This window comes from Sus scrofa, chromosome 9 (assembly GCF_054392235.1).
Source record: "Sus scrofa isolate SSC_HxYL_T2T_F1_AM1 chromosome 9, Sscrofa_HxYL_maternal_Yorkshire_Landrace_v2.0, whole genome shotgun sequence".
Taxonomy (NCBI): Eukaryota; Metazoa; Chordata; class Mammalia; order Artiodactyla; family Suidae; genus Sus; species Sus scrofa.
In genome coordinates this window covers 56,392,251-56,415,015 of record NC_139391.1, presented here as the reverse complement: position 1 = coordinate 56,415,015, position 22,765 = coordinate 56,392,251, and the positions used below count along the sequence as shown (strand labels likewise).

General features: G+C 38.1%; 1 protein-coding gene across 8 annotated transcripts in view; it reads left to right on the top strand.

The window, feature by feature from the left end:
* ARHGAP32 (Rho GTPase activating protein 32) overlaps positions 1-22,765 on the top strand; it is a 274,553-nt gene that overhangs the window by 39,036 nt on the left and 212,752 nt on the right. For 3 of the 8 annotated variants that reach the window (XM_084976601.1, XM_084976600.1, XM_084976596.1), the window contains exon 2: positions 6,121-6,220. The exons of 4 other annotated variants lie outside the window; for them this stretch is intronic. The gene's annotated coding sequence lies outside the window, so the exon portion shown is untranslated. Of the gene's footprint in view, positions 1-6,119; positions 6,221-22,765 lie in introns of those variants that run through there. One more of the 8 variants, XM_021063130.2, reaches the window with a different exon arrangement.

Below are 22,765 nucleotides of genomic sequence, written 5' to 3'. Positions count from 1 at the left end.
ATAACTGTCAGGTGGATACTGTGGAATGTTAGGCTTACACAGACTCTAGAAAGAAGAATGTCTAGAGGTAAATTTAAAAAATTGATGGTTAGATAAGCTGCCTGAGATAAGCTTTCAGAGTTTTCTTTCAGTTGGATTCTGTGACTTGATCATATTGGAAGTAAATAATTTTGAGGGAAGATGTCTATTTTTTTTTTCATTTGCCTTTTATTAAATTTAGGGATAATTTAAAGTGAAGATAGAATAAGTGATTAAAAAGAAAATTTCCATTGTCAATTTAATTTGAGGGAGCTGTAGAGGAACCAGTCCTTTGCATTCCCCTCCCACAAATACTTCGAGTTTTCTGCTAAGTTATTAGTAGGTACTAATTTGAAAACTTGTGAGTCTTTCCCTGTTATGTTGCTGCAGCAGCTTTTATCTTTCAGAAAGCCTTTTTACTAAAATGCAAAGGCTGTGCTTATATTACAAACTTCGCAGTGTTTTCGTGTGTTAAAAATGACCTTCACAAGATGGATGGAAACTTGCTGATCATACCTTTTATTTATTGTAAAAGAAAGTCTTTTTCTTCCTTTAATGTACAATTGGAAGATGAAATGAATTGATTTTTTTAAAGATAAACTTCTTTGAAGGCATGTTAATAAAATTTGGTGCATCTTTCTTCTGGAGGAAATATTGTCAAAATAGTTGTATTTTACTCCTCTTTTGATGTCTGTTGTTTATGAGGTCGCTTTAAAATCCTTGAGCAAATCTTACAGGTTACTTTGAAGTCTTGAATGCTTGAGAAGATAAACCAATGAATGAACTTAATCAGTTAAAAATTTTACTGCTGGCAGCTTGCCTCATATCCAGCTTTGAATGATGAATGGAATTAGGTCTGCACATCGTTTACGTTGTTAGTGTACAAACACCCTTGGTCTTTAACCATGGGTTGTTTACGTGGGAGTGTGATAATTTTCTACTCACTTCAGAGGATTGTGGAAAAAGTACTTTATTGCTATTTTTAATCTTTTTAATATACATAAACCATTTGCTGAATGCAAAACACCGCTGGGCCCATAGGGAATGATTGGTACGTAGCATATCAGTGTGTTTACAGTAGTGTGTGGAAGGTGGACCTGATTGAGGAAAAAAAGAGGGGCACTGCCAGGGGGAAATGCTTCCTTTGAGCTGAAAATAAAGGCAGTCACCAAGTTTCAAACTGAAGCATTGCTGTTATGATGTGACTCTTCTCTTAAAAGACCCATTTTAGTAGCATTGTCAGTGGTAGACATGAACCTGAGAGGAGAACAGGCTGAAGGATGAGATTCTTTAAATCCCATCCCGTGTTATGATTGATCACTCTGAGCATTAGTTTGAAATGCTTACAGAGACAGAGGGTTGATTTAGAAATTACTAGAATGGCTCAGACCAAGAGTTTAATCTCAGTATTTGATTGCCACTAGTGACCTACATTTAAAAATAGTTCTGCTGTTATGGGACAGTGTGATTTTCATCTCCAGTAGTTCCTTAAAGGTTAAGTTTTGCCCTGTTTCTTTGAGCAGTGATTTGTAGTTTTGTCTCATTTTTTTTTTCCCAGTACCTTTTGGGTTTATTTTATACCTCTGTTTATTGCGTTTTGAGGCATTGGTTTTTATAATTTTATTTCATGCTATAGAAAGTAGAACTTATGCCTTTTTCTTATTTATCTTATTCATCATCAAAGGATCCTACCAGTTTGATGGTTTTGGATTTAATGAGTTCAAATCTGTGTATTATTTATGCTTTTATAGATTGTTTTTTCCCAACCATTACCTTTTCTTTTTTATTTTTTTGTCTTTTGTCTTTGTAGGGCTGTACCCCCAGCATATGGAGTTTCCCAGGCTAGGGGTCCAGTCGGAGCTACAGCTGCTGGCCTACACCACAGCCACAGCAACGCTAAATCCGAGCCGCATCTGTGACCTACACCACAGCTCATGGCAACACCAGATCCTTAACCCACTGAGCAAGGCCAGGGATTGAACCCGCAACCTCGTGGTTCCTAGCCGGATTCATTTCCGCTGTGCCATGATGGGAACTCCCCAACCATTCATTACCTTTTCTAACTGTAGACATTCTTTTTTGGATTCCTTTTATTTGATTATGCCTTAGTTGAATTTCTTTGACCCTTCATTAGTTCTTTCACATTTGGGTGTTTCTCTGTGTGAAATATAAATAGTTCCATATATTCAATATTTTGTAATAACCTAGAAGGGAAAAGATTCTGAAAAAGGCTATCTGTATCTATCTGTATACCTATATGCATATGTATCTATGACTGAATCACTGTGCTGTACACCTGAGACTAACACATATTGTAAATCAGCTATACTTCAATAACACACACACACTTCCAACTGGAATCAGTACTAAAGCGGACTTTAAATCAGTTTCTGACTCATGAACCAACTCACCCAAGCTCGAGTTGACTTTGACGTTTAAAAAACTGTGATCCCTTTGAAGGCAGGGATTGTATTTATCGATTTATGACCTGAGACCAATATAGTACCTGATCTTGGTGGGCTGTCAATAAAGGTTTGTTGAGTAAATGAATTCATGGAATATTGTCAAAGGTTTAGTGAATATTTAAGTAGATTAAGAGCTTGATTTCATTTTATTTATGTAAATACTGTGAAATGACTCCCAGTAAATTATTCAAGCATACTATCTCTTAAAACATTTATGACAGTAGCAGTAACTACTCCGAAACACTGGTCTTAAGCCTTTAGAGTACTATTATTTGAAATCAGAATTAATGTGTATCATCCTTTGCCTGCTTGAACTGTGAGAATGGTAAAGTAGTGGTGATATACTAGGCTGACAAGGAAGCAGTAACTGTTATCCTCATCCATTAATAGTGGTTTATAAAATGGCTAATCCTTTTAGAAAATATTTTAAAAGTATGGGAACTATCAAAATGTCTATATTATTTGACTCAGTATTATAATATTTAGAGTCTAATAAAGTAGTCCAAAATAAGGAACCAGCTATGTTTAGAAAGATGTTAATTGTAGAATTATTTATTCAGTTGAATTATATAGAGTTAAACCTTGAGTAAATTAATTATGCCTCTGCCTCAATTTTCTTAGCTACAGAATGGAGATAATAGTACCTTTATGAAATTATATTAGCGTAGTATCTGGCATATATAAAGCACTCAAATTTGGCTGCCACCGCTATTGTGTTTTATTATTATTGACACATAGGCCTCTCATTTTCTGGAGGCTTTGTTTTTGGCCATGGCATGCAGCAGCTTGATGTGGGAGTTCCCAGACCATGGATCGAACCTGGACTACAGCAGTGGAAGTGCCAAATCCTAACCACTGGGCCACCAGGAAGCTCGCTCCTGGAGACTTTTATGTAATTGTCCTGGGCATTATGTTAGGTGCATGGGAGAAAAGTAATTAAAAATTGTGGTTCTTATTTATAGGGAACGTAAAATTCATTTGGTGGTAGATAGGTTTATAAATTTTAATTACAGATCAGTTATGTGTTAAGTGACACAAGGAAGTTACAAAATGCTGTGAGAGCTCTAGTACAGGAAAGATTGCAGATTACTTTGGATTTGTAAAGGTGGAGAGGTGACATTTTCATCAAGCTTTGAAGGATAAATAGAATTTTTAGAAGTAAAACAATGAGAGAGGGTATTTCATGAGGCACAGCAGCAAAGACACAGGAGCAGGAAAATAAAGCATAGATGAAGCGAAGTAGAGTTATGGGAGATAAGGCTGAGGAGATGGGAAGGAGTACCCATGATGGAATGGTTTGAAAGCCAAGCTGAAGAGTTTTTATTTTTTTTACATGAGACTGGTAAGTGATGGCTTTTGTAACCTGATTAGAGCATGGTTTTAGGAAGATTGAATAATTGCAAAATGGTTTGCTAGAGGTAGAAGAGATGGGAAAGTGGGAAGGCTAGTTTTTTCATTTATTCATTCATCAAAAAACATTTGTTGCTCACTCATGCGCCATGTTTTATGCTTTGTATTGAGGATAGTAAACTTTATCATATTTACTTGATCTATGTTAATGGTATTTCAGAACATAGGTTAATGGAGACTGAAACTAGCGTAGTGTTTGTAGGAACGAAAGGTAGATTAGAAGTCAAATGCATTATAGAGGTGACATGTCAGGCTGGTAATTTTGTGTACGGAATGAGGGAGAGGTACAAGTTAAAGACAGCTTTTCAGTTTTAAACCTGAAGAACTTGGGGACTTGGTACACTTCTTATTCCTAATGCACATTGGAAAACAAAGAGGGTAAGCTAGTGGGATATTTTATATTTGATTTATTTCAAGTTGCCAATGGAAAATTAAATTAATTCTCTTTAGGAGGCAGTTATCAGTGGGGAATTGGGACTTGGGGAGTCGGGACTAGGGGTGGCCAGGCATGTTAACAATATAGATTTGTGGAGTTCCTGTCGTGGCTCAGTGGCTAACAAACCCGACTAGCATCCATGAGGACATGCGTTCAATCCCTGGCCTCACTCAGTTGGTTGGGGATCTGGCATTGCTGTGAGCTCTGGTGTAGGTCACAGACGCTGCTTGGATCCTGCGTTGCTGTGGCTTGTGGTGTAGGCCCGCAGCTACATCGCAATTCAACCCCTAGCCTGGGAACCTCCACATGCCGCAGGTGCGGCCCTCAAAAGACAAAAAAAAAAAAAAAAGAATATAGACTTGTAATTGTATCTATAGAAGTGGTAGATGATGCCTGACGTGAGCGAAGCTGTCATAGGAGAGTGTGTGTGCGTGCGTGCTGTTAGTAGGGGTGGGTACAGAGTTGAATACTTTTCCTTTTAAAACAGTCACTTTATTCCTTAAAATTATATATGTCCATTATAAAAAATGTGGTGGTATAGAGGGTATATGCAAAATCTTACCATCCAAAAGCAACTGTCATTATATACAGGGAGATCATCCTAGATTTCTTTTATACATATTTGTAGGCAGTTAGAAATAATTTTTGAAATGTACTATTTATTTATTATTATTATTATTATTATTTTTTTTTTTTTGTCTTTTTGCCACTTCTTGGGTCGCTCCCCTGGCATATGGAGGTTCCCAGGCTAGGCATCCAATGGGAGCTGTAGTCACTGGCCTATGACAGAGCCACAGCAACACAGGATCTGAGCCGTGTCTGCAACCTACACGACGGTTCACGGTGACACTGGATCGTTAACCCACTGAATGAGGCCAGGGATCGAACCCGCAACCTCATGGTTCCTAGTTGGATTCGTTAACCACTGCACCACAACGGGGACTCCATGAAACCTACTATTTATTGAACAGTGTATTTTGTTTCATTCCATGGCTGACTGTCACAGTCCAGATCCTTCAGTTGTTTGTTTGTGATACTAAGTTACTATAATGCTAGTCCTAAGTAGGGCTGGGAGGCGGTACTCACTCTTGGGGTCAGGCAGGTATGTTGCAAGAGCTTGCCTTTGGGGGCAGAGATCAAGGGAGGTTGACAGGAATGTGATACATGATGGAATTAGTTGGCCTCAGGGTTCTAAGAAGAGCTGTGATTGTAGTAGGTTAAAGATGACTGCACATTCTTTGCTGCTCTTTAGGGCAGGCATTTAAATTATACTGAGGAAAACTTTTCCGTCATAGCATTAAAAAAAGTTACTACTGATAGCACTTAGTGAATTTATGTGGCATTTCAAGGTTAGTTTGGATTATTAATATTATAAATTTAGACTACCATTGTTGTTGTTGTTATCTTTAAACTGTATTGCAGGGATGTATTTTCAAGAATGTATTATTCATATTTGGAAAAATAGAAAATGTAAAACTAGAATCTGTAAAGAAATATTTCACGAACTTAATGGTGTCCAATTACTTCACCCTGTATGATGCTATTATATATGTTTCCTTCTGCGTAGGGAAGAGTTTGATCTTGTTGAATAGCTGTTGTTAGCTGTAAATGCGGGGAATGTGCTTAGAGCTTTAGGAATTATCTAACTTAAGCATTTGATTGGGGTTTGGTTATCTAAAAGTCAAATTTTAAGATAGGAATCTCAACAAGTATAATTGGCACATGAGACCCACGTCTTTAAACACTTAAGTTTTATGCCCAGAATTAATTCTACAAATGTTTTATGTACAGGTGATATGGAGGAAATGAAGATTGCAAAAACAAAAACAAAAACAGATCCTTCCTTGCAATTTATAGTCTGAGAAGTGAGAGAAGAAATTGTATGAACAAGGTAAAAATGTTAGTTGCCTGAAAAACTATAATTTTTTTTTTTAATTGCTGTGGATGTCTTGTAAGCTTTTGGGAAAAACATTTCCTGAAGAGTGCATTTGAGCTGGATTTTAGAGAAATGGTTTGTTTTCAACAGGTTGAGGCTGGTTTGATGGATTAATGTGAGAAGACACAGGTGGGAGAGTATATAATGCATTTGGAAAATGGCCAGTGGTATATGTTGACAGTAGTGTGGGGAATGAGGAGGATTAATTGGAGATGATGTTAAGGCTAATGTGCTGAGGAGTTTGGATTCGATTTTGTAGGTGTTTAAAAACACCTGGAGATATTTTATTTGAGCAGGTACTACTGATAGTATCCAATTTGTATTTTATTTTTATTTTTTGCTTTTTAGGGCTGCACCTGTGACATATGGAAGTTCTCAGGAGAGGGATCAAATCAGAGCTACAGCTGCCGGTCTATACCACAACCACAGCCACAGCCATGCAGGATCCAAGCTGTGTCTGTGACCTACACCAACAGCTCAGAGCAACGCCGGATCCTTAACCTGCTGAGCAAGGCCAGGGATTGAACCCGAATCCTCATGGATCCTAGTTGGGTTCGTTTCTGCTGCACCACAACAGGAACTCCTCAATTTGTATTTTAGGAAGGGTATCCTGTGTGGACTAAGAGGTGGTGTCATGGTAGGAGAGAGAATTCTGGAGTCTTTCATCCTGGGATACTTCCTGGCTTTGTCCCTCTTGGTAACCTGATCAGTCCCAAGTTAACTCATTTGCAAAATGCCCATAGCGATAGTACTTAACAGAGCTGTTGGAATGAGTAAATAACATTATGCAGTGGGGTGCTCTTAATACAGAGCAAATGCTCACCAAAAATATTTGCTACAGATGAATATAATCTTGGAAAATGGCAAAAGCTAGAGGTAGAAAAAACCACAGGAAATAGTAGTTAGTCTGTGCTATTTAACAAGGTGTATGATACGCTAAGGCTTTTATGGAGAAAACATTTTATTGCACTCTTGAAAAATCTTACCTGTGTTTGTTAGAGATGTGTGTGCATGTTTAAAATGAGTTCTCTAAGAAGGAAGTTGGTTGTATTAAACCTCATCTGTCTTTATATCCTTGACCTTAAGCCTGTGTGAGAGCATCTGTTAGTGACTTGTTGGTACACGGTGGTGGTGGAACAGGAGATGCTTAGGAAACCCAGCATCCTGGGAAGTTAGTGATTAAGGAATGACCATTGTTGGATTTCTCACTCAGTGCTTTCTCCCTGTGCAACATTTTTTTTTTTTTTTCCCCTTACTGGGTTAAGAGAAATGAGAAGAGGGTGGGAAAGAATGGACATGAAAGGCCAAAGGTACCATTTACTTGGGTCCATTGTTTAGAGATATTCCTGAGAAGGGTATAAAGGTTGGAAGGAAGAATCCTTTAATATAAAAGTGCTCTGTGTCCTCAAAGGGACTATGGATAAATTCCATTACTGTTTTAAGATGGGACCTTCAGGGTGGAATTGATTTTACCTAAGCATATGGGAAGAGTTAGGATTAGAACTGTGATTGAGAAACTTGAAAATTACCTTGAGTCATCAAAAACCTTGGCATTAAATGCGACTCTCCTTTTCTCTGGTTCATAATCACTGTATCAGCAAACTGTTGCCCCTACCTACCCTCAAAATGAATCTTGACTTGGGCACTGCTCACTTCCTCCATTGCTCCCACTCTGGCATAAAATCACCATTATCTCCTTGACGGGACCAAGGCAACAGCCCTAAACTGGTCTCCTTGTTTGTTTTGTGTCCTGCTCAGGAGTGTTCTTTATATAGCCACTGGATTAGTCCTCTTTGATATTAGCAAGGCCATATTCCCCTTTCACAAAAGCCTCTTAGTAGATTCCTATTTCAGGGGTTCTTAGCACAACTTGGAAAACCCTACGAGGTCTGGATCTATTTCTGGAGCCTTTCTCCTGCCCCTTCTGTTCACTCTTTTGCACACACTAGCCATCAAGCTGCTCTTTTCTTTTTTTCTCTTTAAAGCCTGAGTGCACTTACCACCACCCAACAAGTGCATCTTCTCAAGACGTTTTTCTTCTCCACTGGGATGTAGTTAAAGAGAGCAGGGATTTTGTTTTCTCAGGTATTCCCGCCAGTTAGGACTTAATGAATGGCCAGTAAAGATTTGTTTAATGGATGAATGATTTATAAACAAAAGGGGATTTATATTTCTTTAAACTCGAGATTTACTATTTTCATCAGTATTTATTTTCATCTCTATGTACTGGAGCAGGCAAAACGAAAATATGAAATGTTTAAGAAAGGAACAGCTAGGGAGCCACAGGATTATAACTTGGTGGTAAGATTGTACTTGGTGGTATAGAGAATGTATTCTTTAGAAGTTTCTTTCGCTCTAGCTGTAAATTATCTTTCTGATGACATTGTTTATGCTAAATTTGAGGACTGGCAAGATTTTTTATTCTTACAAATCATTTAGTAGTTGACTAGTTAACAGTGTCTAATCTTGTATGATTCTTTTCAGAAATACAATTTTTTTTTTTTTTTTTGTCTTTTTGGTATTTCTTGGGCCGCTCCCGTGGCATATGGAGGTTCCCAGGCTAGGGGTCTAATCGGAGCTGTAGCCACCAGCCTACGCCAGAGCCACAGCAACGCAGGATCTGAGCCGCGTCTGCAACCTACACCACAGCTCACGGCAACGTCGGATCGTTAACCCACTGAGCAAGGGCAGGGACCGAACCCGCAACCTCATGGTTCCTAGTCGGATTTGTTAACCGCTGCGCCACGACGGGAACTCCTTGAGTCTGTTTTTCTAATGAGTATAAAATTACCTCTACAAGGTTGATGTACGAATTAAATAAGATAATTGTTGGTACATAACAAATGGTGGGTAATACTATATCATAATTTTATAAGCATGGACTGCTGTGCTTGCCTATGTTTTTGTATTTTGATAGTCATGATATATTATTTCTAATTTCCACAGGTATTTGACAGTATTAACTAGTTGTCATGAAGTCTAGTCAATTTAAATCCATCCAGTTGTCGTGAAGTCCAATCAATTTGTTTTCCTTTTTTTTTTTTCCATTTTTGGCCACCCCATGGCATATGGAGTTCCCGGGCCAGGGAGCAGATCCAAGCCTCAGTCACGACCTAAGCCGCAGCTGAGGCTATGCTGGATCCTTAACCCACTATGTCCCGCTGGGGGTTGAACCTGCGACACAGCGCTCTGAAGATGTTGCTGATCCTGTTGCACCATAGCAGGAACTCTTGTTTTACATTTTTAATTTTAAAAAGCAGATGTATTTTGAATTAATGTATTATTTAAAACAGTATTCAAAGGTATTATTAACATGAGAAAGTGACATAATTTCTGCAAAGATTAAAGCATTTTTAGGATCTAAATTTTTGAAACTCTGTAACTGCATTTTTTTTTTTGGCTGTACCTATGGCATGTAAAAGTTCCCCGGCCAGGGATCAAACCTGCACCACAGCATTAACCAGAGCCACAGCAGTGGCAACGCTGGATCCTTAACTCACTGAGCCAGAAGGGAACTCCTTTTTTTAAATTATACTATAGATGTGTTCAGTCATCTCACTGACGTTAGTATAGGACCAATGTACAATATGGCTCAGTAAAATAAAATTACGTATTGAAATTTTCAAATTGCAGATATCAACTTTATTGGGTAATCTTTATGCTTCTACAAGCTTTTTATGGTTAGCATTTTGTGGTATAGTTTTATTCCTCAGAAGCTTTTTTAGTCTTCCATCTCTCAGGTGAGATAACGAGCTTCATTTTATGAAATATGGATTTTTAATGAACCAATAGGCAACAGTAATAAGAAAGACATTATTTCTCTTGAGTCCTCTGAATATGAATTAAGAAGGCAATAAGATGTGTGTAATTGGCTTATAAAAACAGTGCTGCAGTAATGACTGATTTAAAAATCCAGTCAGATACAATTTATTTGATATAGCACTTGTGGCATTATTCTGGTCATTACATACTTAGAAACTTCCTTTGACTGTTCATACCCTACCCCTCTCTCCTCTCTAGCTGTGTGGAGAAATGTAAAAACATGGTTAAGCAGAGTCAGTGGGCAAGAACGTGGAATAGACATGGAGGAAGTAGGGAGTTAACTTGAAAGTTGTTTTAGAATAAGCTGAATGTGCTGTGTAGAAATTTTGCAAGTTGTCATTAAGATTTGTGTGAATGTAAATGCAAATACCAGGTCTTTCTGATAGTTTGCTCTTTCAAGTACTATACACAGGGGTACACTGCTGGGGGTACTGCAACAGAAATGCCATTTCAGATATAGTATTGCACTAAAATATAGAGAGCTGGAGAGTAGTAGCAGGGAAAGCAGGCCAGCAGGGAGCAGCGGTGTTTGCTTAGAGGAATTTGTTTGACAAAACTTGGCTAAAAGAAACAGAGGTTGCAGCTGCAACCTACTTGCATTATCTGTGTGAAATGATTTTTTAAATTTGATTTCTGCATATAAAGATTTCTGCATATAAAGATATGAAGGTGGTTGGTCACCATCTGTACCCTACATAGCAACCTATGTAGGTTATTCACAAGGCAGTGGAATGAAAACACCAGACTCAGTGTGTCATCTTTAAAGGAACACTGAGGTAGTAAGCAAGGAAAACTTGTCCATTATAGCAAATCAGCAAAAGGTTATTTTATTTTTTCTTCTTACTTTAGTATCTGCTGAACATTACATATATTGTGCTGTCAAATTTCAAATTTAGTGAGAACTCATAACCAAAATCAGAAATATTTTGGAATATACTACAACATTTTAGTTGATCTATTATCTTAACTGCATTCAAATTAAATGCAAATTTATGGGGCAAAAAAAAGAATAGGGACTTTGTAAAATAGAACCCTATTTTATTATTTGTATACATTTTTTTACTAAACTAGAATAAAATCAGTGGATGGTAGGTTAGGACGTCAGAAACACTCTGCTGAGGTATAGCTGATGTCAGATATGAGTTAAGTAACTAAATGTCTTGAAATTTTTTTTTTAATATTTTTAATTTTTTTACAACCACATTTGTGGCATGTGGAAGTTCCCCCAGGCTAGGGGTAGACTAGGAGCTGCAGCTGCTGGCCGATGCCACAGCCACGGCAATGCCGAATCTGAGCCATATCTGTGACCTGCACTGCAGCTTGTGGCAACACCTTATCCTTAGCCTATTGAATGAAGCCAGGATCAAACCTGCATCCTCGTGGACACTATATTAGGATCTTAACCCACTGAGCCACAACAGGAAACTCCTGGAATTTCATGTTTATCCTAAAATTCACGTGAATTTTACAGAGCCCACACCATTAATATATTCAAATTTATGTAAAGGAAACAATGTGTAAAATTTCCCCTCCCCAAAGATGTGCCATTTTAACTTTTTGTATTCCTTGGCACTTGTCACAGTATTTCCATTTTGAAAAGCAATGTAAAAGTGGTAGGTTTTTGATTTAGTTATCTGGTTTAAAATTTAGAAGTTTGAAATGTCTCCCACAAGCAATTACTACCAGCATTTCACTTTTGAAGTCTGTGCTTGGGTGTAGAAAGGCAGAATATGTCATTTTAGATAAAAATACTCAGTTATCTAACACTAAAGGAAAACCTCACAGTTCTTATCAGAAAGCAAATAAGGCCAGTTTTTAATTTGCAGGAAAAAAGGTGGACTATCTAATTAGTGATTCAAAAGATGGACATGAGGTGACACTGGTTGTTGGTATAGTTTTGGTCATAATAGATATAAATCTTTTTCAAGCAGACGGAAAATAAAAGAAGAAATAAACCGATCTAATTTATATATATAGGCAAGATATATAGCATTCAAAACATGAAGAGAGGTGCTAACTTGATGAAACCTAATTTAAAATTCTTAGAAAGCTTCATGAAAGATCTGTCAGAACCACTGAACAGTGTGCTCTTTGTGGACGATATTTCCATCATCTACATTGTGACTGTACACAATTCAGATGAAAATAAGAGCTAACCTGGAGTAGTTTCTCTTTGAAAAATTCCTGTGCTCTTCAGAATGTGTGTTTTTTTCATTATAGTCTTCTTTTATTATTTTAAAATTTAGAATTTATTTTTTGAATAATAAATAATTTAGATGTTCAAAACTCAAAAGAAATAGAAGAGTTTACAAATTTACTCCTGTGGATCTTTCTAGAGATATTTTAAGCATTTGCAAGTATGAGTACAGTTATTTTATATACCTATTTTTCTTTTCCCTATTTAAAAAGAAATTAGAACCTTCTATATGTATTGCTCTGTGCCTTGAAAAAAATTTTTTTTACATAATTCTGTATCATTATGTAAAGTGTCTCCCTTATCATTCTTTTTTTAGGACCGCCTGTTATTTTCTCAAATGGCTGTATCCCATCTTTTTAACCAATGCGTCTTTTTATACTTTGAGGTTGCTGCCTTATTGTCTTGACTACATAAATATTTTAGTGTTGAGCACCATTTGTTTCTTACTCTCAGGCAGAAATATTGCAGTGTTATGAAAAGAATAAAGAATGTTGGGAGCTGGGTGAGGAAGAGTAAGTAGCCTTTAGCCAGTTTTTAATTGTTAGAGGTAAAGAGTTCATTTAAGGACTTAAATCATGGCAGGTACTGTGTTAGGTAGCTGGTTGACTTGGTAGGCTAATGTTTGGGAAGGTGAGATTGTGTTGGTGTTCGGTGGCTGCTGCAACAAGTGACCACAAACTTGGTGGGGTTAAAACTGGGGAAATTTATTCTCTCAGGGTTCTAGAGGGCAGAAGTGTGAAGCGGAGGTGGCAGCAGGGCCACCACACACCCTTCTGGGATCCTTTGGCTCTTCCAGATTTTGGTGACTCCAGGTTTCCTTGGCTTGTGGCTTATGACTGCATCACTTTTTTCACTGCCTCAGTCTTAACGTGGTCTTCTCCTTTGTGTTCTAGTCTCCTCTTCTGTCTCAGAAGGATACTTATAATTGGATTTAGGGCCCACCAGAATCCAAGATGATTTCATCTCAGGATGTTTAATTTCAAAGATCCTTTTTCTAATGCAAATCAAAATCTGCTGAATAGCATGGGGAAATCTACTTAATGCTGTGTAATAAGCTATCTGGGAAAAGAATCTGTAAAGGAATCTGTAAAAGACTGTATATGTAACTGATTCACTTTGCTGTACACCTAAAACTAACAACAACTAACACAGCTTTGTAAGTCAACTGTTCTCCAATAAAATTAAAAAAAAAAAAAAAAAAAAAAAAGCCAAAACACAGAAACCTACAATGAGGTACCATCTCACACTGATCAAAATGGCAATCATCAAAAAGTCAACATGTAACAAATGCTGATGTGGAGAAAAAGAAACCCTTCCACAATGTTGGTGGGAATGTAAGTTGTGCAACAACTATGGAAAATAGTATGGCATTTCCTCAGTAAACTTTTTAAAAGTAGAAATACAATATGATCCAGAAATCCCAAGATATATGCACCCCTGTGTTCATGACTTTGTTGTTCACAGTAGCAAAGACATGGAAACAACCTAACAGATGAATGGATTAAGATGGTGTGGTATATAAATACAGTGGAATATTACTCAGCCATAAAAAATAATGAAATAATGCCATTTGCAGCAACATGGATGCAACTAGAGATTCTCATACTAAGTGAACTAAGTCAGAAAGAAAAAGGCATATACCATATATGACTTATATGTGGAATCTAAAATATGACACAAATGAACCTATCTGCAAAACAGAAATGGACTCATGAACATAGAGAACAAATTGTGGTTGCTAAGGGGGAGGGGGTTGGTGAAGGGATGGAGTGGGAGGTTGGGGTTAGCAAATGTAAGCTATTATATATAGAATGGATAAACAACAGTTCCTACTGTGTAGCACAGGGAACTATGTTCAATATCGTATGAGAAGCCATAATGGAAAATAATATTAAAAGAAGAATGAATATGTATAACGGTGTAGCAGAAATTAACACATTTTAAATCGACTATACTTCAATAAAAAATGTTTTTTTCTGAATGATTGTAATATTCACTGGGTGTGAGTGAATAGTAGGCCACAAACGCATCTTTTTTGGGGTGGGGCACCACTCAGCCTTCTACGGGGATCACATTCCGTGAAGTCCTCCTTAACGTAGAAAACTAAGGTAGTGGTGAAGTGGGGAATCACAGATAGGAACAACTACCTTTGGGTTTGGTTTGTTTTTCCTGGACAGGGGCTTTAAAGAAGCATATAGTTCATATGTTTAAGCAGGTCTCCCTACTCCACTCTGAAAGGGTGGTTTTGTTGGTGTAAAAATTTCCGAATTCGTTCGAGTAGCAGATTAAAAATCAGTAAACATTTTTCTTTTTTGAACAACCAGTGTGGGAGATCTTTGGGAAGAATTTCCTAGACTGCTACACACGTGCACGCATGTGTATATATATATGTATGTGGTTACCATTCTTTCTGCAGATATTTCAATTATATTTTTCTCCACTTTATAAAAGGTTTTTAAATATTTAGAAATTTACAGAGAATCACAGCACTCATGTGCCTGTCATCCAAACTTAATAAAATTTTGCATTTTGCCATATTTACTTGGGATATATATATTTTTAAGAAGAATAATGTAGCTCCAGTAGGCTATTTGTCTTACATGTGTATTTTTATAATCAAAATTACTTGATGCAATGTTTTGACTATATTTTGGGTTTAGATGTTCATAATTCACATTTTTGTACTGTGTATTACTGGTGTTGTCAGCAGGATTTTCTTGTAAATCAATATTTAACTATGGGCATTTTGAAGTAAGATAGTTTATAGTTCTGGAATAGCATGTAATATTTGAAATAGATTAAATTGATTCTTAAAAGAAAATCTTATTTAAAATGTATAATGTTAGCTAGCTTGTCAGATATCAAGTGGTAATCTTTGTCTTGAACTCTTGCCGTAGCTTTAGTTTTTTGTTTTGTGTTTACATAAAATTTTGAAATATTTCAGACAAAAGTGAAACTATAGAGAGAAGCATAAACCAATGTACCAGCTCCATTAGTTCCTTATGTTTTAACATCTTACTTGATATTAAAAAAATAAAACATTATGTATATAGTTGAACTCCTGATGTTATTTTTCTTTCTTCTTACCAAGAAGTAACCATTAACCTGAATTTGGTACATTATCATACTTTTTCATGGTACCATTTCTATTAAGCATATAGATCTAGACATAAAATACATACTGTTACTTAGTACATATTAAAACTTTATAGGAGTTTCCATCATGGCTTAGTGAAAATGAACCCGACTAGGATCCATGACGATGCACGTTCCATCTCTGGCCTTGTTCAGTGGGTTAGGGATCTGGCGCTCCCGTGAGCTGTGATGTAGGTTGCAGTGTGGCTCAGATCCCGAGTTGCTGTGGCTGTGGTGTAGGCTGGCAGCTGCAGCTCTGATTCGACCCCTAGCCTTGGAACTTCCATATGTTGTGTGGCCCTAAAGAGCAGAAAACAAGAAAATAAAAAACTATATAACAGATGTCATATTTATTGCTCTGGAGCTTTTTTCTCATCATTTTTTGATAGTCATGTAATTATATGAAGGTCTAGTTCATTTTAACCATTATGTATATTTTTATTGTATGAGTATCCCACAGTTACTTCATCCATTATCTGAGAGATATTTAGATTATTGCTTTTTTTTTGCTAACTCTACTGCTTTGAATGATTTTTTTTTTTTTCCTTGCTTTTTAGGGCCACCCCTGCGGCATATAGAGGTTCTCAGGCTAAGGGTCGAATCAGAGCTACGGCTGCTGGCCTACACCACAGCCACAGCAATGCCAGATCCTTAACCCACTGATCGAGGCAAGGGATTGAACCCTCAACCTTATGGTTCCTAGTTGGATTGTTTCCACTGCACCACAACGGGAACTCCACAAACTCTACTGCTTTGAACAATCTTGCAGATGTTTCCTTGTGCACTTGTGTATGAGTTTTTCATGGTGTCCTGAAAGGGAGTTGCTGAGTTGAAGGGTATGTGTATGTGTTGCCTCAGGTTTTTAGTAGGTTTAGCTCTAAATGGGTTGTACCAATTTGTACTCAGACCAATTGTGTGTTAGAATTTCTATTGGTTTGTATTCACTGTCAAGAATTGGTTAGGTTACATATCTTTTTAATATGGACATTTTAAAATATGTACAAAATAGAGAGTAAATATAATGAATTCTCCTGTACCCCTTATCTAGCTTCAGTAGTCCTTAACATATGATCAGTTTTTGCTTTATCCACAAAGCTGCTCCCAACAACCAGGATTATTCGGAAGCAAATCTCTGCCATGACATCATTTCATCTGTAACTGTTTTAAAAAAATAGGGGTTCTTTTTAGTATCATTGTTTATTATTTAGCATAGATCTTTTTAGATTGAAGTATAACTTTTATATAGTAAGATACATGTCTTAAGTATATAATTTTATGAGTTTTGATAATGGATATGTTTGAGTAATCTATAGCCCAGTATAGTTGAGATTTTATTACTTGCCACAAACACAATTATTTTCTTTGAAATGACAGACTTGCTTCATTTTTGAGAAAATACCTGCCAAATATCATGGTTCAAGTGGCCATAGCTTGTTCTTCTTTCACAGAGAAATTCCATCCTTCCAGCTGGAAGAGATCAATGCAGATCTGACCCCTGTGAGGGAGAGGGAAGTAAAGAAAGGTAGGTAGGAGAACCCTCTGACTGTGGTGCAGTCCTCGAGGTTTTGGCAAAGCCAGTGGGGGACCACTGAGCCAAAGGTACCTATGAGGGGAGCAGTATGCTTCCCAGAGAGAGGCTTGCCCTTACATCCCTGTGGCACCCAGTCATTGTCTATCTGGGAGCAGCCCGTGAGAAAATTCCTGTCTCGAGCTATCCAGTCAAGCACTAACCTGAGTATTGTCGGGAGGGCATTTTTGCACGGGTAATTAAAATCCTAAGTCACTTGACTTTAAGGTATAGCCACAGCATAGGCTCTTTAAAAGAGGGTTGATAGCAGGTGAGGAAATCAGAGTTTTTGAAGCATGAGAAGGATTAGGTGTGGCTGTTGCTGGCCCAGAGATAGAGGGGCACCTGTGATGGAGAATGAGTGTCCTCTAGAAGCTGAGAGTGGCCCTTGGCCGACTATCGGCAAGGAAACAGGAACCTCAATTCTACAACTGCAAGGAACCAAGCATGGCCAACAACCGAGTGAGCTTGGAAGCAGATTCTTCCCAGAGCTGAAGATGAGAGCCAACCTTGGCTGACACCTTAATTTTGGCTTTCTGGGGCCGTTTATTATTATTACTGATCTCATTAGAGGCTGTCAGGCTCACAGTGTCAGATACAGATTTTCCAAAAATTTGCCTTACCTTGAAATTTGAGATTTTATCATTTGAAGTGACAGACTTGCTTCATTTTTGAGAAAACATCTGCCAAATTTCATGGTTTGAGTGGCCATAGTTTGTTCTTCTTTCAGAGAGAAATGAACTAGCTAGTTCATCCCGCGTCTCAGTCACTCACTGGTGTCCTCAGACACAGGAGTCTTGTATATTGAAGTCTGAAGTGCTTTTTGCCTACTTCCCATATCATCCCACAGAGTATCAAAGAGGACATGGACTCAAGGCTTAAGATTGAATATAGTTAATAATTTTTACTTCAAGAGTATTTTAAATGAAAGTAGATTTTGTTTTTTTGAATTAGCTTGTGCATATTAGTGAAGAATACAATGACTTAACCAATTAGTTTATTACACGGCCTTTGTTCATGGTTACACCAACATTTTTATCCATCTGCTTTTTATACCATCGTGGCAATGCAATGAAAAGGTAATGATTTGTTATAAAAATAGGTTTATCCTGGCAGACCCCCGAAAGGTTTTCGGGGACCCTCAACTCTACAGACACCTCTTGTTTTACTGTGTTTTGCTTTATTGTGCTTCACAGATAATGAGTATTTTCAGATTGGACGTTGTGGCAACCTTGTCAGGCAAGTCTATTGGTGCCAGTTTGCTCACTTTGTGCTTCTGTTTCACATTTTGGTAATCCTCACAATATTTCAGACTTTTTCATTATTATTATATTGTTATGGTGATCTGTGACCAGTGATTTTTTTTTTTTTTTTTTTTTTTTTAATGGCTGCACCTGCAAGATACGGAAGTTCCTGGGCCAGGGATTGAATCTTTGTTGCAGCCATGACCTGTGTCACAGATGGGGCAAAGCTGGATCCTTTAACCCATTGTACTGGGCCAGGGATTGAACCCATGCCTCCTTAGTGATCCAGGTCCCTGCAGTTGGATTCTTAATCCACAGCACTACAGCAAGAACTCCTGTGATCAGTGATCTTAGATGTTGCAAAAAAATTATGACTCTATAAGGCTCAGATGATGGTTGGCTTTTTTTTTTTTTTTCTTTTTCAGCTGCACCCAGTGCATATGGAAGTTTCCAGGCCAGCGATTGAATCCAAGGGGCAGCTGTGACCTGTGTCACAGCTGCAGCAATGCTGAATCCTTAACCTGCTGTGCCACAGTGGGAACTCTGATGGTTAGCATTTTTTAGCATAAAATTAATATTAAATTGATCAAATATTAATCACTTGACTAATGACTTTTTTAAAAGATATAATGCTATTGCACACTCAATAGACTGCAGTATAGCATAAACAAAACTTCTATATGCATTGGGAAACAAATGTTTGTGTGACTTGCTTTATTATGATATTCCCTCTTTTGTGGTGATTGGAATTGATCCTGCAGTATCTCTGAGGTATGCCTGTACTTTGAAAAATGCTGCCCCATGGTCTTTTGTATTGTCACTTTTTCAGTTTTAACCATCTAGTGGGTGTACAGTGTATCTGGTTTTCTTTTTCTTTTTCTTTTTTTTGTCTTCTGTTCTTTTGAAGGCCACTCCTGAGGCACATGGAGGTTCCCAGGCTAGAGGTCCAGTCGGAGCTGTAGCCACCGGCCTATGCCACAGCCACAGCAATGCCAGATCCAAGCTGCGTCTGCAACCTACACCATGGCTCACAGCAATGCCAGATCCTTAACCCACTGAGTGAGGCCAGGGATTGAACCTGCAACCTCATGGTTTCTAGTTGGATTCATTTCCACTGCGCCACGATGAGAACTCCATGGTTTTATTTTTCATTTCCTTAATGACTAATGAGAACTGAGTTCAAGGTGCTTATTGGGCACCTCTTTGTAGAGGGCCTGTTTTATTTTGTTTTTGTTTTTTTTTGAAATTCCTCTTCTGGATGCTGTTATAGAGTAGATAACCTTGGAAAGCCCTGGTTTTAGACTCAGTATACCTAACATTTTTACTAGAAATCTGTAAATCAATTAGGAAAAAATGTTATTTAGTACTAGCTTGTGGTTTTCTTTGTTTTTAAAACTTTTATTGAGGTTTTACATCAGGTTAGCAACGTGTTTTTCATATTTATCTTTCAGTTCTTTACTGATTTTCTGTTTTCTGTCTCATTTATTTTTGCTTATCTTTATTATTTCTTTTTGTCTTTTTTTTTTGTTGTTGTCTTTTTGCCTTTTCTAAGGCTGCTTCCCCGGCATATGGAGGTTCCCAGGCTAGGGGTCTGATCGGAGCTGTAGTTGGTGGCCTACGCCAGAGCCACAGCAACGCCAGATCCGAGCCGTGTCTGCAACCTACACCACAGCTCATGGCAATGCCGGATCCTTAACCCACTGAGTGAAGCCAGGGATCGAACCCACAATCTCATGGGTTCAGTCCCTGGCCTGGGAATGTCCGTAAGCCATGGGTGTGGCCGTTCAATAAAACAAAACAAAACAAAACAAAATACTGTTGAAAAATGGCTCAGATATATTGACTTGCTCCACACAGGGTTGCCACAAACCTTCAATTTGTAAAAAACACACATCTGCAAAGCACAGTAAACTGAAGTGCGGTAAAACGAGGTATGCCTGTATTGGTGTTTACCTCATGTATTTTGAGGTCTTGTTATTTGGAGTGTTTACATTTATGATTTAGTTTTCCTGGTGAGTTGACCTTTCTTGTATTATTAGCAAATGGCATATTTTACCTCTAATACTTTTTTCTTGCAAGGTAAAGATATTAGTATAGTCATGGCAGCTTTTCTTGGGCTTACTGTGTTGATGGTTTATCTTTTTTTTTTTTTTTTTTTTTGTCTTTTGTCTTTTTGTCTTTTGTTGTTGTTGTTGTTGTTGTTGCTATTTCTTGGGCCGCTCCCGCGGCATATGGAGGTTCCCAGGCTAGGGGTCCAATCAGAGCTGTAGCCACCAGCCTACGCCAGAGCTACAGCAATGCGGGATCCGAGCCGCGTCTGCGACCTACACCACAGCTCACGGCAACGCCGGATCGTTAACCCACTGAGCAAGGGCAGGGACCGAACCCGCAACCTCATGGTTCCTAGTCGGATTCGTTAACCACTGCGCCACGACGGGAACTCCTGGTTTATCTTTTTATACGCTTTTACTCTCAACCTATCTTTGTCCTTATTTTTAAGGTGCATTGCTTGTGAACAGCATATCGTTGGGTCTTGCTGTTTTATCCAGTCTGATAACTTCTGTATTTTAATTAAAATATTTAGTCTATGTTTAAACTAGTGACTAATTCCAGTATTTGGATTATGGCGTGGTTTGTTTCTATTGACAGCTTTTTCTCTTTACAATGACTTAGACATTTTTTGTTATCTTCTAATCATTATGGATGATGGGTTGTAGAGAGTCTGTCTTCTCTTTCTCTGGGTATTAATTTAGTAGGCAGTAAAATTACTGGGGAGTACATTGGTTTGATACTGTACCAGGGTGGGTTGATACTGTACCAGGGTGGGCTGGTTTTGCCCTAGCCTAAGAGGACCCATTTAATTCTGGGGGCATAGCCTTTACTTTTGGGGAAAGAGCCTCACTGTAAAGCCTGAGGTGTTTACCCAGCAGTTTCTAGGTTTGGCTCAAATAGAAAATTCTGTTTCCCCTGTGGTAGCAGCAGCTCAGATACCTTCTCAGCCCCTTTCAGCCTTCTAACTGCTACTCTCCAGTGGGCTCCATGAAGTCTTTCTTTCACATATGAGTTAAGGGGTCAGCCACAAATTTGAAGTGAAATTATTTTTGGAGTATGGTCTTTTTTCTGTAGCCTCTCCTTTCTGGGATTTTCACCCTCAAATTTACACACAGTTTGATGACCCCAAACTCTGTCATTTGATACCTCCAACAAATAAGACTGTGGCTTTCTGCTCACATTCTCGTTACTCCTACACTGTGGGATCTGGGATGTGCTCTCGGGGGAAAAGCTTAGATTTGTGCATTTTACCCATGAGTGTGGTTTTTTTTCAAGTGGTTGAATCCCTGATAGTTTTGCTGGTGTTTGATTGCTGTTGTAGGCTGGGTTCCTTTGGGAAGCAAACTCTTATGGGACAGAGAGTAATATGAAGGAAGTTTATTAGTAGTAATATGAGTATAGAATAATATGCATCTGAGCAGGAAAAGGCAAGAGAAGGAGAGGAAGAAATGGGTGGAGAGAGAAGTTGGGCTCTGATGCACTCTTAGGCCGAGCTGACTCTGTAGGGGCTCTGAAATGGGATGGTCCTTCAGAGTTTATCCATTTGTTAGATGTTCTATCTTTTCAAATACTTTTTTTTTTTTTTTTTTTTTTGCCATACCCGCGGCCTGCAGAAGTTCCTGGGCCAGGGATTATTGAACCTGTGCCATAGCAGTGGCAATGCCCTGCTTAACCTTAATCTCAAGTGCCCTTAACCCTCTACTCCACAAGAGAATTCCCTTAAGTCCTTATCTTATACTTTATTCGCAGTTGATAGTTATATATATTTGATATTCTGGTGGTATATCATGCTTACATTTGACAGTGTGAAGGTATCTCAGGTGGTTTACATTTAGTTGGACATACTTGCTTGTTGTGTATTTAACAACCAAAAGACTTCTTTACAGAGCTTTCATCTGTAATAAGAAAACATAATTGTTAGCATGTTTAATAGCTGTCAAAAATAGGATAGGGGGAGGTCCTCTCATGGCTCAGTGGTTAATGAATCCAACTAGGATCCATGAGGATGTGGGTTCGATCCCTGGCCTCGCTCAGTAGGTTAAAGAATCCAGTGTTTCGGTGAGCTGTGGTATAGGTCACAGATGTGGCTCAGATCCTGCATTGCTGTGGCTGTGGCGTAAGCTGGCAGCTACAGCTCCAATTCACCCCCTAGCCTGGGAACCTCCATATGCCATGAGTGTGGCCCTAAAAAAGACAAAAGATAAAATACACACACACACACACACACACACACACACACAGACCACACATATATATATGGGGCAGGATTTCTTAACGTGAAACAACGTTAACACCACCAAGAAAATATTTGTACGAGAATCATAAAGTATCTGCTAAGTGGCTGTGAAAAATTATTTTATATTTTGAATACTATAGTAAGTTTTAGGCTGTTATATAATAGATGTTTTACATTTTAAAAGTTAGCCAATTATTGAATTGATTTGATATGCAGTATGTCCTACAGTTTCTGTTGAAGTCATTTA